The sequence below is a fragment of the Mauremys reevesii genome, linkage group 2 (assembly GCF_016161935.1).
Source record: "Mauremys reevesii isolate NIE-2019 linkage group 2, ASM1616193v1, whole genome shotgun sequence".
NCBI classification, from domain to species: Eukaryota; Metazoa; Chordata; order Testudines; family Geoemydidae; genus Mauremys; species Mauremys reevesii.
Window position 1 is genome coordinate 6721988 of NC_052624.1, and position 14131 is coordinate 6736118.

Sequence of the window (14131 nt, forward strand, 5' to 3'; positions counted from 1 at the left end):
AGGAGCCTTTGAGCGGTATATGTGTGCGGGCTTCCGTTGGGTGAATTGAGGGTAGACTAGGCAGCCACCCGGGGCAGCCGTGAGGATGAAGGGATAGGTGCGTGTGACTTATTCCTTTCAAGGGCTGGGCACGGGCAAGCCTATAATTAGCAGTTAGTGCCAGTGGCACTTCTGCCTGACACCTTGAGTCACTCTGGGCCCTTTGTTCCTGTCTTCCTTCGATAGCTCAGTTGGTAGAGCGGAGGACTGTAGGCGTAATTAATTCTCCTGGGAATCCTTAGGTCGCTGGTTCAACTCCGGCTCGAAGGAAGTGGCTTTTGTTTCCTTCGTGACACGCTCTTCTTTGGAGCTCCCACTCTGGCCATTGCCGTGTTTTACTCCATTCGTGCGAGACTGGCCGTTGGAAATCTGCTGCATTTAAAGCACCACTTGCCGCTACTTTCATCTACCACACCTGCTTCCAAGGACCTAGGCCACAGTTTACGCCTTTAGAGGCAGAGCTCCTTTTTCTTCGCCCTCCCGCGCTCACAGCGTAGACATCTAGCTATGGATGTCAGGCTTCAGAAGTGCCATTTATCCCCCTGGTAGCCCGGGGCGCCTTTGTCATAAAATAGCCTGTCCGTAGCTATGTCCCCAAGCTGTCTTCGGTGTTTTTTGCATGGGGCAGAGGTGCCGGGGGGACTGAGTTTCTGGTGGCAGAGGGGAGGGGAACGTAAGGGAAACGAAAAGGCCCTTTAGTGGCTGAGAGTTCCTTGTCCTTCGGGCTCAACCGATTGTGCGCGCTGCTGACGGCGGGCTGTTATGCTCATCGTTGTAGCAATGTGTGCGTTTCAACGGTTTGCTCTCTCTTTGTCCATCTTTCCTCCGCCATAGAGCTCAGTTTATGGAGTAGTGTGAGGGCGCGGCTCCATTTCTTTCCTTTCCATCACATTTGTAGAGCTGGGATTTCTTCTTGGGCAACCGCGATCGCACAGAGTGTGTAAGAGGCTTCTGGCGGAGAATTGCTACAAACCCGATCTCGCGGGATTTCTGTCAAGTTGCTGCCGGGCTATCCGTACATAATCTGAAGCTTTGCTGTCCTTGGCCTGTGCAATCAAGAGGCGCCGTGAGGCAAGGAGGCGAGTGGACCCCTTTATTTTGCTGGGTTTTGCTCTTCTTGTTGTCATGAACGGAGGCGTTAGGTACGTGTGGGTGTGCAAGGCATGGGCGTGTGTGAGTTTCTCTGCTGGTCTCTGGAAAGGTGTATTTTGTTGAAAGGCAAGAAAGGGGAGCAGCGTTGTTTGCTATGTCCCGTGTCCTTGTTGAGTGGAGGTCCTTTTACGCTTGCCCAGCACCTTGGAAAGGTAGTTTGTTTTATGTGTGAAGAGATCTCTGGAATGGGTTTGCGCTGAGTTGACAGTGGGTGGTGGAGGGGTGAGGTACTTGTGGTCTCTGGGGAATTAGCTCAAGTGGTAGAGCGCCGCTTAGCATGTGAGAGGTAGCGGATCGATGCCCGCATTCTCCAAGCTGCTGCTCTTTCTCTCTCTTTCCCATCCCCACCCACATACACCCTTGATGTCTGCACAGAAAGGAGTGGTCTGTTCCACGCTTGGCTTTGCGGCAAGCCTTTTGTCCTGGGGCAGCTTCTCTTTCAGAAGCCTGTGTGTCTGAGTTCTTTCTTTTGCGAGTCTCTTTCTTAGTGTTTGTTTTTCCTGAGGTAGGCGCGGAGGCCGAGTCGGGTGTGAAAGGGTGGGAGTGGGAACGTGTCCATTATTGGCCAAGGGGAAGGGAAATGGGCTGAGAAGACGTTGTGTTTGCAAAGGCCTTTGGAGCCAGGCAGGAGGCTTCGGCGCCGGACGGGTTTTCCGTTGCACCACCGTCCCTATTGTGGGTGGGAATCAGGCTGGGGTCCCAGCGGTGTGCTGCGCGTGCTTGAGACAATCCGGGGTCCCTTGTGGGTCAGCGGGGAGGCGGCGCCCCGGTAGAGGGCAGGGCTAGCGCCGCGCCCGGCGTTGCGTTCTTCCTTGCGGCGTTGTCTTCGTGCCATGCCTGTTAGGGAGCCTTTGAGCGGTATATGTGTGCGGGCTTCCGTTGGGTGAATTGAGGGTAGACTAGGCTGCCACCCGGGGCAGCCGTGAGGATGAAGGGATAGGTGCGTGTGACTTATTCCTTTCAAGGGCTGGGCACGGGCAAGCCTATAATTAGCAGTTAGTGCCAGTGGCACTTCTGCCTGACACCTTGAGTCACTCTGGGCCCTTTGTTCCTGTCTTCCTTCGATAGCTCAGTTGGTAGAGCGGAGGACTGTAGGCGTAATTAATTCTCCTGGGAATCCTTAGGTCGCTGGTTCAACTCCGGCTCGAAGGAAGTGGCTTTTGTTTCCTTCGTGACACGCTCTTCTTTGGAGCTCCCACTCTGGCCATTGCCGTGTTTTACTCCATTCGTGCGAGACTGGCCGTTGGAAATCTGCTGCATTTAAAGCACCACTTGCCGCTACTTTCATCTACCACACCTGCTTCCAAGGACCTAGGCCACAGTTTACGCCTTTAGAGGCAGAGCTCCTTTTTCTTCGCCCTCCGCGCTCACAGCGTAGACATCTAGCTATGGATGTCAGGCTTCAGAAGTGCCATTTATCCCCCTGGTAGCCCGGGGCGCCTTTGTCATAAAATAGCCTGTCCGTAGCTATGTCCCCAAGCTGTCTTCGGTGTTTTTTGCATGGGGCAGAGGTGCCGGGGGGACTGAGTTTCTGGTGGCAGAGGAGGGGAACGTAAGGGGAAACGAAAGGCCCTTTAGTGGCTGAGAGTTCCTTGTCCTTCGGGCTCAACCGATTGTGTGCGCTGCTGACGGCGGGCTGTTATGCTCATCGTTGTAGCAATGTGTGCGTTTCAACGGTTTGCTCTCTCTTGTCCATCTTTCCTCCGCGTCATAGAGCTCAGTTTATGGAGTAGTGAGGGCGCGCTCCATTTCTTTCCTTTCCATCACATTTGTAGAGCTGGGATTTCTTCTTGGGCAACCGCGATCGCACAGAGTGTGTAAGAGGCTTCTGGCGGAGAATTGCTACAAACCCGATCTCGCGGGATTTCTGTCAAGTTGCTGCCGGGCTATCCGTACATAATCTGAAGCTTTGCTGTCCTTGGCCTGTGCAATCAAGAGGCGCCGTGAGGCAAGGAGGCGAGTGGACCCCTTTATTTTGCTGGTTTTGCTCTTCTTGTTGTCATGAACGGAGGCGTTAGGTACGTGTGGGTGTGCAAGGCATGGGCGTGTGTGAGTTTCTCTGCTGGTCTCTGGAAAGGTGTATTTTGTTGAAAGGCAAGAAAGGGGAGCAGCGTTGTTTGCTATGTCCCGTGTCCTTGTTGAGTGGAGGTCCTTTACGCTTGCCCAGCACCTTGGAAAGGTAGTTTGTTTTATGGTGTGAAGAGATCTCTGGAATGGGTTTGCGCTGAGTTGACAGTGGGTGGTGGAGGGGTGAGGTACATTGTGGGTCTCTGGGGAATTAGCTCAAGTGGTAGAGCGCCGCTTAGCATGTGAGAGGTAGCGGATCGATGCCCGCATTCTCCAAGCTGCTGCTCTTTCTCTCTCTCCCATCCCCACCCACATACACCCTTGATGTCTGCACAGAAAGGAGTGGTCTGTTCCACGCTTGGCTTTGCAGCAAGCCTTTGTCCTCAGGCAGCCAAAGGGCTGCTTCTCTTCAGAAGCCTGTGTGTCTGAGTTCTTTTCTTTTGCGAGTCTCTTTCTTAGTGTTTGTTTTTCCTGAGGTAGGCGCGGAGGCCGAGTCGGGTGAAAGGGTGGGAGTGGGAACGTGTCCATTATTGGCCAAGGGGAAGGGAAATGGGCTGAGAAGACGTTGTGTTTGCAAAGGCCCCTTTGGAGCCAGGCAGGAGGCTTCGGCGCCGGACGGGTTTTCCGTTGCACCACCGTCCCTATTGTGGGTGGGAATCAGGGCTGGGGTCCCAGCGGTGTGCTGCGCGTGCTTGAGACAATCCGGGGTCCCTTGTGGGTCAGCGGGGAGGCGGCGCCCGGGTAGAGGGCAGGGCTAGCGCGCGCCCCGGCGCTATGCTCTTCCCTTGCGGCGTTGTCTTCGTGCCATGCCTGTTAGGAGCCTTTGAGCGGTATATGTGTGCGGGCTTCCCGCTGGGTGAATTGAGGGTAGACTAGGCAGCCACCCGGGCAGCCGTGAGGATGAAGGGATAGGTGCGTGACTTATTCCTTTCAAGGGCTGGGCACGGGCAAGCCTATAATTAGCAGTTAGTGCCAGTGGCACTTCTGCCTGACACCTTGAGTCACTCTGGGCCCTTTGTTCCTGTCTTCCTTCGATAGCTCAGTTGGTAGAGCGGAGGACTGTAGGTTTAATTAATTCTCCTGGGAATCCTTAGGTTGCTGGTTCAACTCCGCTCGAAGGAAGTGGCTTTTGTTTCCTTCGTGACACGCTCTTCTTTGGAGCTCCCACTCTGGCCATTGCCGTGTTTTACTCCATTCTTGCGAGACTGGCCGTTGGAAATCTGCTGCATTTAAAGCACCACTTGCCGCTACTTTCATCTACCACACCTGCTTCCAAGGACCTAGGCCACAGTTTACGCCTTTAGAGGCAGAGCTCCTTTTTCTTCGCCCTCCCGCGCTCACAGCGTAGACATCTAGCTATGGATGTCAGGCTTCAGAAGTGCCATTTATCCCCCTGGTAGCCCGGGGCGCCTTTGTCATAAAATAGCCTGTCCGTAGCTATGTCCCCAAGCTGTCTTCGGTGTTTTTTGCATGGGGCAGAGGTGCCGGGGGGACTGAGTTTCTGGTGGCAGAGGGAGGGGAACGTAAGGGAAACGAAAAGGCCCTTTAGTGGCTGAGAGTTCCTTGTCCTTCGGGCTCAACCGATTGTGTGCGCTGCTGACGGGCGGGCTGTTATGCTCATCGTTGTAGCAATGTGTGCGTTTCAACGGTTTGCTCTCTCTTTGTCCATCTTTCCTCCGGCCATAGAGCTCAGTTTATGGAGTAGTGTGAGGGCGCGGCTCCATTTCTTTCCTTTCCATCACATTTGTAGAGCTGGGATTTCTTCTTGGGCAACCGCGATCGCACAGAGTGTGTAAGAGGCTTCTGGCGGAGAATTGCTACAAACCCGATCTCGCGGGATTTCTGTCAAGTTGCTGCCGGGCTATCCGTACATAATCTGAAGCTTTGCTGTCCTTGGCCTGTGCAATCAAGAGGCGCCGTGAGGCAAGGAGGCGAGTGGACCCTTTATTTTGCTGGTTTTGCTCTTCTTGTTGTCATGAACGGAGGCGTTAGGTACGTGTGGGTGTGCAAGGCATGGGCGTGTGTGAGTTTCTCTGCTGGTCTCTGGAAAGGTGTATTTTGTTGAAAGGCAAGAAAGGGGAGCAGCGTTGTTTGCTATGTCCCGTGTCCTTGTTGAGTGGAGGTCCTTTACGCTTGCCCAGCACCTTGGAAAGGTAGTTTGTTTTATGTGTGAAGAGATCTCTGGAATGGGTTTGCGCTGAGTTGACAGTGGGTGGAGGGGGTGAGGTACATTGTGGTCTCTGGGGAATTAGCTCAAGTGGTAGAGCGCCGCTAGCATGTGAGAGGTAGCGGATCGATGCCCGCATTCTCCAAGCTGCTGCTCTTTCTCTCTCTTTCCCATCCCCACCCACATACACCCTTGATGTCTGCACAGAAAGGAGTGTTCTGTTCCACTCGGCTTTATGCAAGCCTTTTGTCCTCAGGCAGCCAAAGGGGCAGCTTCTCTTCAGAAGCCTGTGTGTCTGAGTTCTTTTCTTTTGCAAGTCTCTTTCTTAGTGTTTGTTTTTCCTGAGGTAGGCGCGGGAGGCCGAGTCGGGTGTGAAAGGGTGGGAGTGGGAACGTGTCCTATTGGCCAAGGGGAAGGGAAATGGGCTGAGAAGATGTTGTGTTTGCAAAGGCCTCTTTGGAGCCAGGCAGGAGGCTTCGGCGCCGGACGGGTTTTCCGCTGCACCACCGTCCCTATTGTGGGTGGGAATCAGGCTGGGGTCCCAGCGGTGTGCTGCGCGTGCTTGAGACAATCCGGGTCCCTTGTGGGTCAGCGGGGAGAGGCGGCGCCCCGGGTAGAGGGCAGGGCTAGCGCCGCGCCCGGCGCTATGCTCTTCCTGCGGCGTTGTCTTCGTGCCATGCCTGTTAGGAGCCTTGAGCGGTATATGTGTGCGGGCTTCCGCTGGGTGAATTGAGGGTAGACTAGGCAGCCACCCGGGGCAGCCGTGAGGATGAAGGGATAGGTGCGTGTGACTTATTCCTTTCAAGGGCTGGGCACGGGCAAGCCTATAATTAGCAGTTAGTGCCAGTGGCACTTCTGCCTGACACCTTGAGTCACTCTGGGCCCTTTGTTCCTGTCTTCCTTCGATAGCTCAGTTGGTAGAGCGGAGGACTGTAGGCGTAATTAATTCTCCTGGGAATCCTTAGGTCGCTGGTTCAACTCCGGCTCGAAGGAACTGGCTTTTGCTCTTCGTGACACGCTCTTCTTTGGAGCTCCCACTCTGGCCATTGCCGTGTTTTACTCCATTCGTGCGAGACTGGCCGTTGGAAATCTGCTGCATTTAAAGCACCACTTGCCGCTACTTTCATCTACCACACCTGCTTCCAAGGACCTAGGCCACAGTTTACGCCTTTAGAGGCAGAGCTCCTTTTTCTTCGCCCTCCCGCGCTCACAGCGTAGACATCTAGCTATGGATGTCAGGCTTCAGAAGTGCCATTTATCCCCCTGGTAGCCCGGGGCGCCTTTGTCATAAAATAGCCTGTCCGTAGCTATGTCCCCAAGCTGTCTTCGGTGTTTTTTGCATGGGGCAGAGGTGCCGGGGGGACTGAGTTTCTGGTGGCAGAGGGGAGGGGAACGTAAGGGGAAACGAAAAGGCCCTTTAGTGGCTGAGAGTTCCTCGTCCTTCGGGCTCAACCGCTTGTGTGCGCTGCTGACGGCGGGCTGTTATGCTCATCGTTGTAGCAATGTGTGCGTTTCAACGGTTTGCTCTCTCTTTGTCCATCTTTCCTCCGCCCATAGAGCTCAGTTTATGGAGTAGTGTGAGGGCGGCTCCATTTCTTTCCTTTCCATCACATTTGTAGAGCTGGGATTTCTTCTTGGGCAACCGCGATCGCACAGAGTGTGTAAGAGGCTTCTGGCGGAGAATTGCTACAAACCCGATCTCGCGGGATTTCTGTCAAGTTGCTGCCGGGCTATCCGTACATAATCTGAAGCTTTGCTGTCCTTGGCCTGTGCAATCAAGAGGCGCCGTGAGGCAAGGAGGCGAGTGGACCCCTTTATTTTGCTGGTTTTGCTCTTCTTGTTGTCATGAACGGAGGCGTTAGGTACGTGTGGGTGTGCAAGGCATGGGCGTGTGTGAGTTTCTCTGCTGGTCTCTGGAAAGGTGTATTTTGTTGAAAGGCAAGAAAGGGGAGCAGCGTTGTTTGCTATGTCCCATGTCCTTGTTGAGTGGAGGTCCTTTTACGCTTGCCCAGCACCTTGGAAAGGTAGTTTGTTTTATGTGTGAAGAGATCTCTGGAATGGGTTTGCGCTGAGTTGACAGTGGGTGGTGGAGGGGGAGGTAGCTTGTGGTCTCTGGGGAATTAGCTCAAGTGGTAGAGCGCTCGCTTAGCATGTGAGAGGTAGCGGGATCGATGCCCGCATTCTCCAAGCTGCTGCTCTTTCTCTCTCTTTCCCATCCCCACCCACATACACCCTTGATGTCTGCACAGAAAGGAGTGTTCTGGTCCACTCTCGGCTTTGCGGCAAGCCTTTTGTCCTCAGGCAGCCAAAGGGGCTGCTTCTCTTTCAGAAGCCTGTGTGTCTGAGTTCTTTTCTTTTGCAAGTCTCTTTCTTAGTGTTTGTTTTTCCTGAGGTAGGCGCGGGAGGCCGAGTCGGGTGTGAAAGGGTGGGAGTGGGAACGTGTCCTATTGGCCAAGGGGAAGGGAAATGGGCTGAGAAGACGTTGTGTTTGCAAAGGCCTCTTTGGAGCCAGGCAGGAGGCTTCGCGCCGGACGGGTTTTCCATTGCACCACCGTCCCTATTGTGGGTGGGAATCAGGGCTGGGGTCCCAGCGGTGTGCTGCGCGTGCTTGAGACAATCCGGGTCCCTTGTGGGTCAGCGGGGAGGCGGCGCCCCGGGTAGAGGGCAGGGCTAGCGCCGCGCCCGGCGCTATGCTCTTCCCTTGCGGCGTTGTCTTCGTGCCATGCCTGTTAGGAGCCTTTGAGCGGTATATGTGTGCGGGCTTCCGTTGGGTGAATTGAGGGTAGACTAGGCAGCCACCCGGGGCAGCCGTGAGGATGAAGGGATAGGTGCGTGTGACTTATTCCTTTCAAGGGCTGGGCACGGGCAAGCCTATAATTAGCAGTTAGTGCCAGTGGCACTTCTGCCTGACACCTTGAGTCACTCTGGGCCCTTTGTTCCTGTCTTCCTTCGATAGCTCAGTTGGTAGAGCGGAGGACTGTAGGTTTAATTAATTCTCCTGGGAATCCTTAGGTCGCTGGTTCAACTCCGGCTCGAAGGAAGTGGCTTTTGTTTCCTTCGTGACACGCTCTTCTTTGGAGCTCCCACTCTGGCCATTGCCGTGTTTTACTCCATTGGTGCGAGACTGGCCGTTGGAAATCTGCTGCATTTAAAGCACCACTTGCCGCTACTTTCATCTACCACACCTGCTTCCAAGGACCTAGGCCACAGTTTACGCCTTTAGAGGCAGAGCTCCTTTTTCTTCGCCCTCCCGCGCCACAGCGTAGACATCTAGCTATGGATGTCAGGCTTCAGAAGTGCCATTTATCCCCTGGTAGCCCGGGCGCTTTGTCATAAAATAGCCTCTCCGTAGCTATGTCCCCAAGCTGTCTTCGGTGTTTTTTGCATGGGGCAGAGGTGCCGGGGGGACTGAGTTTCTGGTGGCAGAGGGGAGGGGAACGTAAGGGGAAACGAAAAGGCCCTTTAGTGGCTGAGAGTTCCTTGTCCTTCGGGCTCAACCGATTGTGCGCGCTGCTGACGGCGGGCTGTTATGCTCATCGTTGTAGCAATGTGTGCGTTTCAACGGTTTGCTCTCTCTTTGTCCATCTTTCCTCCGCGTCATAGAGCTCAGTTTATGGAGTAGTGTGAGGGCGCGGCTCCATTTCTTTCCTTTCCATCACATTTGTAGAGCTGGGATTTCTTCTTGGGCAACCGCGATCGCACAGAGTGTGTAAGAGGCTTCTGGCGGAGAATTGCTACAAAGCCGATCTCGCGGGATTTCTGTCAAGGAGCTGCCGGGCTATCCGTACATAATCTGAAGCTTTGCTGTCCTTGGCCTGTGCACCGAAGAGGCGCCGTGAGGCAAGGAGGCGAGTGGACCCCTTTATTTTGCTGGGTTTGCTCTTCTTGTTGTCATGAACGGAGGCGTTAGGTACGTGTGGTGTGCAAGGCATGGGCGTGTGTGAGTTTCTCTGCTGGTCTCTGGAAAGGTGTATTTTGTTGAAAGGCAAGAAAGGGGAGCAGCGTTGTTTGCTATGTCCCGTGTCCTTGTTGAGTGGAGGTCCTTTTACGCTTGCCCAGCACCTTGGAAAGGTAGTTTGTTTTGCGGTGTGACGAGATCTCTGGAATGGGTTTGTGCTGAGTTGACAGTGGGTGGTGGAGGGGGTGAGGTAGCTTGTGGGTCTCTGGGGAATTAGCTCAAGTGGTAGAGCGCTCGCTTAGCATGTGAGAGGTAGCGGGATCGATGCCCGCATTCTCCAAGCTGCTGCTCTTTCTCTCTCTTTCCCATCCCCACCCACATACACCCTTGATGTCTGCACAGAAAGGAGTGTTCTGTTCCACTCGGCTTTGCGGCAAGCCTTTTGTCCTCAGGCAGCCAAAGGGGCTGCTTCTCTTCAGAAGCCTGTGTGTCTGAGTTCTTTTCTTTTGCAAGTCTCTTTCTTAGTGTTTGTTTTTCCTGAGGTAGGCGCGGAGGCCGAGTCGGGTGTGAAAGGGTGGGAGTGGGAACGTGTCCATTATTGGCCAAGGGAAGGGAAATGGGCTGAGAAGACGTTGTGTTTGCAAAGGCCCTTTGGAGCCAGGCAGGAGGCTTCGCGCCGGACGGGTTTTCCGCTGCACCACCGTCCCTATTGTGGGTGGGAATCAGGGCTGGGGTCCCAGCGTGTGCTGCGCGTGCTTGAGACAATCCGGGGTCCCTTGTGGGTCAGCGGGAGAGGCGGCGCCCCGGTAGAGGGCAGGGCTAGCGCCGCGCCCGGGCGCTATGCTCTTCCCTGCGGCGTTGTCTTCGTGCCATGCCTGTTAGGGAGCCTTTGAGCGGTATATGTGTGCGGGCTTCCCGTTGGGTGAATTGAGGGTAGACTAGGCAGCCACCCGGGGCAGCCGTGAGGATGAAGGGATAGGTGCGTGTGACTTATTCCTTTCAAGGGCTGGGCACGGGCAAGCCTATAATTAGCAGTTAGTGCCAGTGGCACTTCTGCCTGACACCTTGAGTCACTCTGGGCCCTTTGTTCCTGTCTTCCTTCGATAGCTCAGTTGGTAGAGCGGAGGACTGTAGGCTTAATTAATTCTCCTGGGAATCCTTAGGTCGCTGGTTCAACTCCGGCTCGAAGGAACTGGCTTTTGTTTCCTTCGTGACACGCTCTTCTTTGGAGCTCCCACTCTGGCCATTGCCGTGTTTTACTCCATTGGTGCGAGACTGGCCGTTGGAAATCTGCTGCATTTAAAGCACCACTTGCCGCTACTTTCATCTACCACACCTGCTTCCAAGGACCTAGGCCACAGTTTACGCCTTTAGAGGCAGAGCTCCTTTTTCTACGCCTCCCGCGCCACAGCGTAGACATCTAGCTATGGATGTCAGGCTTCAGAAGTGCCATTTATCCCCCTGGTAGCCCGGGGCGCCTTTGTCATAAAATAGCCTGTCCGTAGCTATGTCCCCAAGCTGTCTTCGGTGTTTTTTGCATGGGGCAGAGGTGCCGGGGGGACTGAGTTTCTGGTGGCAGAGGGGAGGGGAACGTAAGGGGAAACGAAAAGGCCCTTTAGTGGCTGAGAGTTCCTTGTCCTTCGGCTCAACTGATTGTGCGCTGCTGACGGCGGGCTGTTATGCTCATCGTTGTAGCAATGTGTGCGTTTCAACGGTTTGCTCTCTCTTTGTCCATCTTTCCTCCGCGCCATAGAGCTCAGTTTATGGAGTAGTGTGAGGGCGGCTCCATTTCTTTCCTTTCCATCACATTTGTAGAGCTGGGATTTCTTCTTGGGCAACCGCGATCGCACAGAGTGTGTAAGAGGCTTCTGGCGGAGAATTGCTACAAACCCGATCTCGCGGATTTCTGTCAAGGAGCTGCCGGGCTATCCGTACATAATCTGAAGCTTTGCTGTCCTTGGCCTGTGCACCGAAGAGGCGCCGTGAGGCAAGGAGGCGAGTGGACCCCTTTCTTTTGCTGGGTTTGCTCTTCTTGTTGTCATGAACGGAGGCGTTAGGTACGTGGGTGTGCAAGGCATGGGCGTGTGTGAGTTTCTCTGCTGGTCTCTGGAAAGGTGTATTTTGTTGAAAGGCAAGAAAGGGGAGCAGCGTTGTTTGCTATGTCCCGTGTCCTTGTTGAGTGGAGGTCCTTTACGCTTGCCCAGCACCTTGGAAAGGTAGTTTGTTTTATGTGTGAAGAGATCTCTGGAATGGGTTTGCGCTGAGTTGACAGTGGGTGGTGGAGGGGGTGAGGTAGCTTGTGGGTCTCTGGGGAATTAGCTCAAGTGGTAGAGCGCTCGCTTAGCATGTGAGAGGTAGTGGGATCGATGCCCGCATTCTCCAAGCTGCTGCTCTTTCTCTCTCCCATCCCCACCCACATACACCCTTGATGTCTGCACAGAAAGGAGTGTTCTGTTCCACGCTTGGCTTTGCGGCAAGCCTTTTGTCCTCAGGCAGCCAAAGGGGCTGCTTCTCTTTCAGAAGCCTGTGTGTCTGAGTTCTTTTCTTTGCGAGTCTCTTTCTTAGTGTTTGTTTTTCCTGAGGTAGGCGCGGGAGGCCGAGTCGGGTGTGAAAGGGTGGGAGGGAACGTGTCCATTATTGGCCAAGGGGAAGGGAAATGGGCTGAGAAGACGTTGTGTTTGCAAAGGCCCCTTTGGAGCCAGGCAGGAGGCTTCGCGCCGGACGGGTTTTCCGCTGCACCACCGTCCCTATTGTGGGTGGGAATCAGGGCTGGGGTCCCAGCGGTGTGCTGCGCGTGCTTGAGACAATCCGGGGTCCCTTGTGGGTCAGCGGGGAGGCGGCGCCCGGGTAGAGGGCAGGGCTAGCGTCGCGCCCCCGGCGTTGCGTTCTTCCCTTGCGGCGTTGTCTTCGTGCCATGCCTGTTAGGGAGCCTTTGAGCGGTATATGTGTGCGGGCTTCCCGTTGGGTGAATTGAGGGTAGACTAGGCAGCCACCCGGGGCAGCCGTGAGGATGAAGGGATAGGTGCGTGTGACTTATTCCTTTCAAGGGCTGGGCACGGGCAAGCCTATAATTAGCAGTTAGTGCCAGTGGCACTTCTGCCTGACACCTTGAGTCACTCTGGGCCCTTTGTTCCTGTCTTCCTTCGATAGCTCAGTTGGTAGAGCGGAGGACTGTAGGCTTAATTAATTCTCCTGGGAATCCTTAGGTCGCTGGTTCAACTCCGGCTCGAAGGAACTGGCTTTTGTTTCCTTCGTGACACGCTCTTCTTTGGAGCTCCCACTCTGGCCATTGCCGTGTTTTACTCCATTCGTGCGAGACTGGCCGTTGGAAATCTGCTGCATTTAAAGCACCACTTGCCGCTACTTTCATCTACCACACCTGCTTCCAAGGACCTAGGCCACAGTTTACGCCTTTAGAGGCAGAGCTCCTTTTCTTCGCCTCCCGTGCTCACAGCGTAGACATCTAGCTATGGATGTCAGGCTTCAGAAGTGCCATTTATCCCCCTGGTAGCCCGGGGCGCCTTTGTCATAAAATAGCCTGTCCGTAGCTATGTCCCCAAGCTGTCTTCGGTGTTTTTTGCATGGGGCAGAGGTGCCGGGGGGACTGAGTTTCTGGTGGCAGAGGGGAGGGGAACGTAAGGGGAAACGAAAAGGCCCTTTAGTGGCTGAGAGTTCCTTGTCCTTCGGGCTCAACCGATTGTGCGCGCTGCTGACGGCGGGCTGTTATGCTCATCGTTGTAGCAATGTGTGCGTTTCAACGGTTTGCTCTCTCTTTGTCCATCTTTCCTCCACGTCATAGAGCTCAGTTTATGGAGTAGTGTGAGGGCGCGGCTCCATTTCTTTCCTTTCCATCACATTTGTAGAGCTGGGATTTCTTCTTGGGCAACCGCGATCGCACAGAGTGTGTAAGAGGCTTCTGGCGGAGAATTGCTACAAACCCGATCTCGCGGGATTTCTGTCAAGGAGCTGCCGGGCTATCCGTACATAATCTGAAGTTTTGCTGTCCTTGGCCTGTGCACCGAAGAGGCGCCATGAGGCAAGGAGGCGAGTGGACCCCTTTATTTTGCTGGGTTTGCTCTTCTTGTTGTCATGAACGGAGGCGTTAGGTACGTGTGGGTGTGCAAGGCATGGGCGTGTGTGAGTTTCTCTGCTGGTCTCTGGAAAGGTGTATTTTGTTGAAAGGCAAGAAAGGGGAGCAGCGTTGTTTGCTATGTCCCGTGTCCTTGTTGAGTGGAGGTCCTTTTACGCTTGCCCAGCACCTTGGAAAGGTAGTTTGTTTTGCGGTGTGAAGAGATCTCTGGAATGGGTTTGCGCTGAGTTGACAGTGGGTGGTGGAGGGGGTGAGGTAGCTTGTGGGTCTCTGGGGAATTAGCTCAAGTGGTAGAGCGCTCGCTTAGCATGTGAGAGGTAGCGGGATCGATGCCCGCATTCTCCAAGCTGCTGCTCTTTCTCTCTTTTTCCCACCCACATACACCCTTGATGTCTGCACAGAAAGGAGTGTTCTGGTCCACTCTCGGCTTTGCGGCAAGCCTTTTGTCCTCAGGCAGCCAAAGGGGCTGCTTCTCTTTCAGAAGCCTGTGTGTCTGAGTTCTTTTCTTTTGCGAGTCTCTTTCTTAGTGTTTGTTTTTCCTGAGGTAGGCGCGGGAGGCCGAGTCGGGTGTGAAAGGGTGGGAGTGGGAACGTGTCCTATTGGCCAAGGGGAAGGGAAATGGGCTGAGAAGACGTTGTGTTTGCAAAGGCCCCTTTGGAGCCAGGCAGGAGGCTTCGGCGTCGGCCGGGTTTTCCGTTGCACCACCGTCCCTATTGTG

The 14131-nt window shown here is 54.5% G+C and overlaps 10 non-coding genes across 10 annotated transcripts; all 10 read left to right on the forward strand.

Annotated features, from left to right (window-relative positions):
* Positions 1-215: 215 nt before the first annotated feature.
* Positions 216-309, forward strand: TRNAY-GUA. The gene is made up of 2 exons: positions 216-252; positions 274-309. It is a non-coding gene; the product is annotated as a tRNA-Tyr (tRNA).
* Positions 310-2249: 1940 nt separating this feature from the next.
* Positions 2250-2343, forward strand: TRNAY-GUA. Its single transcript has 2 exons — positions 2250-2286; positions 2308-2343. It is a non-coding gene; the product is annotated as a tRNA-Tyr (tRNA).
* Positions 2344-4286: 1943 nt separating this feature from the next.
* TRNAY-GUA lies at positions 4287-4379 on the forward strand. Its single transcript has 2 exons — positions 4287-4323; positions 4345-4379. It is a non-coding gene; the product is annotated as a tRNA-Tyr (tRNA).
* Positions 4380-6324: 1945 nt separating this feature from the next.
* On the forward strand, positions 6325-6418 carry TRNAY-GUA. The gene is made up of 2 exons: positions 6325-6361; positions 6383-6418. It is a non-coding gene; the product is annotated as a tRNA-Tyr (tRNA).
* A 1121-nt stretch (positions 6419-7539) lies between these two features.
* TRNAA-AGC lies at positions 7540-7612 on the forward strand. Its single transcript has one exon. It is a non-coding gene; the product is annotated as a tRNA-Ala (tRNA).
* Positions 7613-8371: 759 nt separating this feature from the next.
* Positions 8372-8465, forward strand: TRNAY-GUA. The gene is made up of 2 exons: positions 8372-8408; positions 8430-8465. It is a non-coding gene; the product is annotated as a tRNA-Tyr (tRNA).
* Positions 8466-9590: 1125 nt separating this feature from the next.
* On the forward strand, positions 9591-9663 carry TRNAA-AGC. Its single transcript has one exon. It is a non-coding gene; the product is annotated as a tRNA-Ala (tRNA).
* Positions 9664-10420: 757 nt separating this feature from the next.
* On the forward strand, positions 10421-10514 carry TRNAY-GUA. The gene is made up of 2 exons: positions 10421-10457; positions 10479-10514. It is a non-coding gene; the product is annotated as a tRNA-Tyr (tRNA).
* A 1949-nt stretch (positions 10515-12463) lies between these two features.
* On the forward strand, positions 12464-12557 carry TRNAY-GUA. Its single transcript has 2 exons — positions 12464-12500; positions 12522-12557. It is a non-coding gene; the product is annotated as a tRNA-Tyr (tRNA).
* A 1128-nt stretch (positions 12558-13685) lies between these two features.
* TRNAA-AGC lies at positions 13686-13758 on the forward strand. The gene has a single exon. It is a non-coding gene; the product is annotated as a tRNA-Ala (tRNA).
* The last annotated feature ends 373 nt before the right edge of the window (positions 13759-14131 follow it).